Below are 7,440 nucleotides of genomic sequence, written 5' to 3' on the forward strand. Positions count from 1 at the left end.
ATGAACTGCATTTGACAAAAGTCACAGCCCGTGACTGAAGCCCCGGCTTGGGCATGTTTCTATCTTTACATGCTGCTGTCTGGATGACATGCTTCAAAAGGTGAGAAATGGTACAGACACACAACATTTAGACCTATAGTTGTATGCCCTCCATAAGGTATGTTGAAAGAGGAAGGGAAGGTTGTCCTATTGAACAGAACACTGCAGCGTTTCTCTGATGAGTGGACAGCCCCGTGTTGGAGCATAGAGGTGATTGAGTGAGAGCCGCTCCCACTGGGCCCACATTAAGAACAGAGGACTGCCTTCGTTACGAGTCATTACACAGCCTTATAGCTGATGACATAGGCAGCGAGAAGATTAATAAGCCCCCAACAAGACGGCCCTCCGCAGCATGTTTGGGCAAGGTTTACATGTATTATGGGATATACTTGAATAAACACGCGGCTGCTGCGTGTCTCGTACGACTTTGAGTTAACTGTGGTTTTTTTGCGTTTCGTGCAAAAGCGTCTGGTTAGGATCGGATGTATTCTTCTTACAAATAAAAAAATAAATGTCTGACTTACTCAGTGCTGTACAGTATATCTTAAAGTGATTACACATGGTCAACATTTTTAGACAATTTCCTTTGAGTAATTTTATTTAATATTATAACTGACAGCGATGTTCTGTTGATTCTATTGTGACTTACTGTATACATCCACGGTAACAAGAAGACTCACCCCGGTGCGTGCCCGTTTTTCCTCCCGGAATTTTCCCCAGTGAGAGGGATAACTTTGTAATATGCTATTGGCAGTTTGTATTCTTTTTGGAAAAATATAAAAAGATACTCCTGTGGAAAGGCTATATTATATTACTTATATTGACCCTATAAACAATTTAGTATTATTTAGTATATGTAAGGTTTTGCCCCCTCAAATGGTACCTCGTCAGATAATCCCCACATATCCTACAACAACTTCTGTGAGCAGACTTCACTGTAGTAGCTTTTCATAAATTATATTTGTACTTAGGCTGTCTGCTGTCATGAAAGTTTATAGTTAGAGAAATTCAAAATCCAGCCGTCTGCTGGCCAGCCTCTCCCACCCCTCACTGGGGAAAATTCTGGGAGGAAAACAGAAACGGGGTGAGTCTTCTTGTATTCACATCCACAACCATAATGCTCATATACAGAGATGTGTGTATCTGTCTTCACATTGCTGTCATTTTTGCTCCATGGAGATAAGAGGTTATTGAAGAGCACCTGCTGCGGCAGCGGCGGTATTATTTATGTCGCAATTAATTTAGCGTTAGCGTTTCTGTCACACCTGTTTCCATTGGAGGCAGTACGGCGTAATTTACATTTTCCACCAATTATGAAAACGGATGTCTGTCTTCGTTCCGTCTCTAACCACTTTATTCTCTCTCTCTCTATCTCTCTCTCTGTCTCTCTCTCTCTCTGTCTCTCTCTCTCTCTCTCTCTCTCTGTCTCTCTCTCTCTGTCTCTCTCTCTTTCTCTCTCTCTCTGCCTCTCTCTCTCTCTCACATCAATAAAGTGCTCAGCGAGTTTCACTCAGTGAGCATAAGCACCATTATGGGCACTCCCCCAACGACTGTGGAAAGGGGGATCGGCTTCACAGTAAATTAGCTACAATTAGCGCTGCAGCAGACATTGACAACACCGCGTCTCCCCTAATGCCATTAAATACCCACCCAATCATATCTGAGTTAGTACAGTCCACTGGATCATTTCTCAAATCAATGATCTCAGTAAGTACTCGGTTAAAAAAAAGGGCCTCCCATGCCTGATCAGCTGGATGTGGACAATTAGATTGGAGTTAGGGGACAGCCTTGATTAGCACTTCGCTCTGGGGCAACGCAAGTCATTTATTATGCAGCGCTGCACCACACACTACCTCGCTGTAGATCCTCTGCAAGCCGTGTTATTCCCACGGCACTCAGGTTAACGAACTGCTTTTTATTCTTATCATTTATTATGTCTGTCCTGTTTTGTTTTGGGGGTTTTCCCCCCAATTTGTGGCCTCAGTCACCCCATGTGTGGTTTTTTTTAATCCTTCTAATTTTATGAACCAGCATTTTATTGACGAGGAGTGCAATGTGGCTAAATCACAAAGGAGGGATTTTGAAATAAAACACAAGACATATTTTATCCTTCTTTAGTTGTAGTTTAAGCAGGTTGCAGACCCTAATAAGCAATGAATGGTGCACCAATGAGATTATTTATTGTTACCGTAATTAACGACTTCATGCTTGCGGAAAGCTGTTAGATATGACATTTGAGAGACTTGACAGCGTAACAAAAAGAGGATTATACAAGAGCTCTCATACAGTTGTAGTGTGTATACTGGGTTTCTCAGGTTCTGGCAGGCCCTAATTCACAGGAAGAAAATAATAATCTGAGCAGAGCTAAAGCATGGTATTCATATTCACAGCACAAATGTAACCTTTCAGAGCCTTGAAATACATGTAGGACCTGTGTTAACCTGAAACGGATAGTATCAGGGTCAAAAGCTCAGAAAAGTAAACTGCAATGCCCTCAAGGCATGTCATAATAGGTGATACAGTGTCAGGCCCAGGGTTTGTAGTTGTCAATCAAGCAGCCTCATTGGCTCATTGCGAGCCTGTATATTGGCTATTTTCACCGTTTCTGAACTCCCGTACTATAGCGTTGTATCTATATGCTGACACGCTGATCTGATCCGCAATTAACTGTAAACGCTGGACAGAGGGTTATGTAATATCGCCGGCAATACGAAATATAATTGCATGTATGTACCTCTCCGATCTAATGCACACAACAGGCCTGCTCCCTGCAGGATCACGCAGTGCATTCAAGTTCAAACGTGCGCCATGCTCACTCATCCATGGCGCCCACACTGCCACCCATTGCTGCCCAGTTGGGTTGCCAGGTAATAGCCTTGGTGCCCGGGCAGTGTCAACCAGTCCTCACCTCCATGATATTATGCATAAAACATTAATAGAGGCAGATTAGGTATTAAAAGCGGGCTAATGTAGCATGAAATGCTGTGGCCATGCTCTAGCAATCAGAAGAGAAGTGACCTATTTTTGTTTTGCATGGCTGCATGCATATACTTCCTCCCAAGGTTCTTGATGTAATGTTAGCGCAAACATGTTTGTGCTCATGCACATCATGTGCAATTGTGCATTGCACACGTGAAGGCATGCACTGTCAAACACACACACACACACACACACACACACACACACACACACACACACACACACACACACACACACACACACACACATGCATGCACGCACAAACACACGCATAGAGTAAAATCAAGCCTGTTAATTTCTTACTCTTTCATTTTCTGAACATGCTGTCAGAAGTTGCTGTGTATGGCATCACACAACACGCACGCACGCACACAACACGCACGCACACGCAGCCGCACACACACGCACACACACACACACACACATGCACACACAGTATATGGCAAGTACGTTGATGTGATGTACATGTGTGTGTGCATGCAATTTGTGCTTGTATGCTGTATGCACACACACATGCACATCAACTTACACATGCGCAAGTGCAAGACCACGCACACACAACAGCATGCGCACACGCACACACACACACACACACACACACACACACACACACACACACACACACACACACACACACACACACACACACACACACACACACACACACACACACACACACACACACACACACACACCATCAGCAGCAGACAGAATGGCCCTGTCTCCGATCATGGCCAAGCATGGGGTCCACAGCAAACCATATGAGGCATATGTCAAGTCCTTGTGGGTTAAAAACAAAGCACTGTCAAGAGTGTTCTGCCTTGGCTCTCTCTCTCTCTCTCAATCCTCCAAGTCCAAGACAAAAGCCATCATCATCCCTTCACGTCATTCTGTTCTCTGCCCCTGCAGACTGCTGGGAACTGTGTGTGCGTGTGCGTGTGCGTGTGTGTGTGTGCGTGTGTGTGACGTGTGTGTGTGCGCGCAGCGCGGCACGCATGCTTGTGCTATAGCTGCTCCTCATCCGAACGACTGCCACAGATTTGCCTGGGAGGCTAAATGGGAGACCCTCGACACCCAGGAGACCGAGTCCATTCACATTACCCAGTGTGGGAGAAGCTGCTGCCCGACGACCGGCACTGGTGAACGACAAGCATGGGGGCGAGGGGGGGGGATGTGGGGGGCCGTGGAGTGACCTCTCCCTCGCAGTCAGGAGGACTGCAGACTCACTTCACCTTACAGTCTTACGCTGCAGTCTGTGACAACTCACCTCTTCAGACCCCACCTCACCCACTAGTTAACCCATTTTGACTTCCCAATAGGAAAATTTACTTTTTTTTAATTTTTGCATCATTTTCATGATTCTGAATTAGCAGCCCATACCAATTCAGAATCATGCGTCAGTGTGTGTGCGCGCACACATGTGCATGCAGTGTGTGTGTGTGTGTGTGTGTGTGTGTGTGTATATGTATATATGTATGTATGTCTATTTCATCAACATTAAAATAGGATACAGAGACACATTCATTATTTCAATCAAATAACGTGCCGTGCATGACCCAGAGACAGAGAGAGAGAGATAGGGGGCGGGGTGGGGGATGGGGGGGGGGGAACGGCATATGATGCAATTAGTGTACACACAAAATATGATGGATCATCAGACGAGGGACCCTGCAATGGCCTCGTCTCTCCGCCTGTATCGCCAGGCAGCTTTAATTAAACGGCCCTCTGATGAAAGGGAAAGTAAATCTCATTTTACAATCACCATGGTCTTAACCCATTCTGACCGGGCACCCATTTTGGTGTCGGCATCATGTTATGCTTTAGCTATTGAAAAATAGCAGATCTACAAGCTCATATCGCGCCACCGAGTGGCGCGATACGAGCTTGTAGGTCTGCTATTTTTGAAAAATCGAAGAGCGACTGACATTTCTAGAATCTGATCTCAGGTCAGAATGGGTTAATCAGACCAGTGTGTGTCCATGTGGAAACCTCGTATGAATCTGATCTCAGGTCAGAATGTGTTAAATGTCTCATTCAATTATCAACACGGAAAGAACGGCTGCAACAAAGTATAGCAGAGAGAGAAAAGGCATTATTGTACATATCGTGCCATGTCAAATAAGGCTCCCCATTATCTGCAGTCACAAAGTATTTCCCTGCCTGTCTCTGTGCAACAAAAAAAAGAAGCTTAATAGTAAAATAAGGCACATTTTTGTGTGTCTACTTTGCTCCAGGGCAGTGTTAGACTCTGGGGCTTGCTAACCTCAATAATCATAATCCAATATTGCAAAAAGTAGCTTTCTGTATACTAAACCGAGAATATGGGACTATTAGCCAACCATTATTTCCCTTATGTATATGACTCAACGTTCATGCATTTGTCCTCGACTGTCATTTCATGTACACTGATGTAGACAGATAACTGTAAAAAAATAAATAAAAAAGTTTTATAGGAAAAGAATCATGGTGACAGCTATAATGCATTCTCTTTGGGAGTAAAGGTTACGGAGCATGTAATATAACGTTTATTGGAAAGTAGAACAGTGAAATACATTATAAACTCAATTGATATTTTGTATTATTATTATTATTATTATTGCTTAACCCATTCTGACCGGGCACCCATTTTGGTGTTAGCATCATGTTATGCTTTATCTATTGAAAAATAGCAGATCTACAAGCTCATATCGCGCCACCGAGTGGCGCGATATGAGCTTGTAGGTCTGCTATTTTTTTTTATTATCGAAGAACGACTGACATTTTTTTAATCTGATCTCAGGTCAGAATGGGTTTAATCAGACCAGTGTGTGTCCAGTGGAAACCTCGTATGAATCTGATCTCAGGTCAGAATGGGATAAATAATAATTGCTACAGTAGATACATGTCATATCTAAAAAGAAACTTCCATGCGAGAAAAAATGTTTTGAAATACAAAAAAAGAAAAGGCATTTCTTCTCGTCTTATAACCAACCCCCACCCCTGGCACAACCCTATCCCCTACCCGTTTACCCCCAAAATGTGATGGATGGGTTTTGTTTGAACCCCACAGAGAGACATATAATGAAATTAAATCAGCGACCGTCGTATATTCCACACATCCTACTTGTCGGGAACCATTGGAAATGACTCTCATAATCCCTTCACAGCAGGCAGGGAGGCTCTCCTCAGTGCCCACACCCACACCCAATATGGCCACCTAGACTTTATAATATATTTGCTTATTATTCTGTCTGCGGTATCCGCCAACAAACGTCGTCTGATAAATAACCATTTGCTGCTTAAAAATGTCTGTGAGGCACAGTAGTAGACATACAGTGCATGTGTATATATACGAGTCAACACACACACACAACACACACACACACACACACACACACACACACACACACACACACACACACACACACACACACACACACACACACACACACAGTACCCATAGTGTTACATACTTAACCTCCCTCCCCATTCCGATGGTGTTAATGGTATTCCTGGTCTTTAGTATGTAAAACTGATATGATGAATGATCCCAGATAGAGACCAGTGTGTGATAAACACAGTGGTGAATGGCTGGTTGGTGCAGGTTTTAACACGACGTCTCCGGTTCGCCACAGAGCTGACCCGCGAGGCCCTTCGCTTAACGACTCCGAGCCAAATGATGATAAACTCTTGTAAATCCTTTCCACCAGTGAGTTGTACGGAGTACCTAATGATGTTCAATGGGTGTTGCTGAACAGTAAGGACAACAAATGTATTATACCAATGCATCTTAAATGGGCATCCCTAAGGAAAAGCCATCTGAATTGTAAATTCCAGCGCCGAGGATCATTTTTCATACGGGAAAAAGCATGCGGAGAGGACGAACGGCAAAACTGTGTACTTAATGTGGGTTTGGAGGGTTGGGGTGGGGGGGTTGGCTTTATGTACACTTACTTGAGTGTTGTCAGATGTATTCCTTTACACCAGTGTTTCCTATAAACATAAGGACCCAAAATGGCCTGCAGATCTGTTTTACTGGGCCGCGAGTAAAAACTAATCTCAAAACTTTCAAAAATGAAATCCTAAATATTTCAGAAATGTTCAAAAACTGAAGATAGAAGATTAAGCTTCTGAGCTTGTAGATCGACTATTTTCACCACTTTCATATAGTGTTATATAGTGTCATCCCAGAGAGAAACAACATTTGGGAACTCCCTCCTGATCTACATGTAAAAACGATACTGTGTGTAAAAAAAAGTAACCCTCCTACATGCTCCAGGTCAAACTACTTAGATTAATTTCACAGAAAGGGATTCACATGAAATCCATAAAGTCTACTTGCAGTATAGAAAGTCAGCTTTCAGAATGATTTGACCAGTCATCATCTTATACTATCCTCCATTTCTTTACCGGTACAATCACTTAGTTTTTCTGTTTGCATAT

This window comes from Protomyctophum parallelum (genome assembly GCF_964188405.1).
Source record: "Protomyctophum parallelum genome assembly, chromosome: 12".
In the NCBI taxonomy this organism is placed as follows: Eukaryota; Metazoa; Chordata; class Actinopteri; order Myctophiformes; family Myctophidae; genus Protomyctophum; species Protomyctophum parallelum.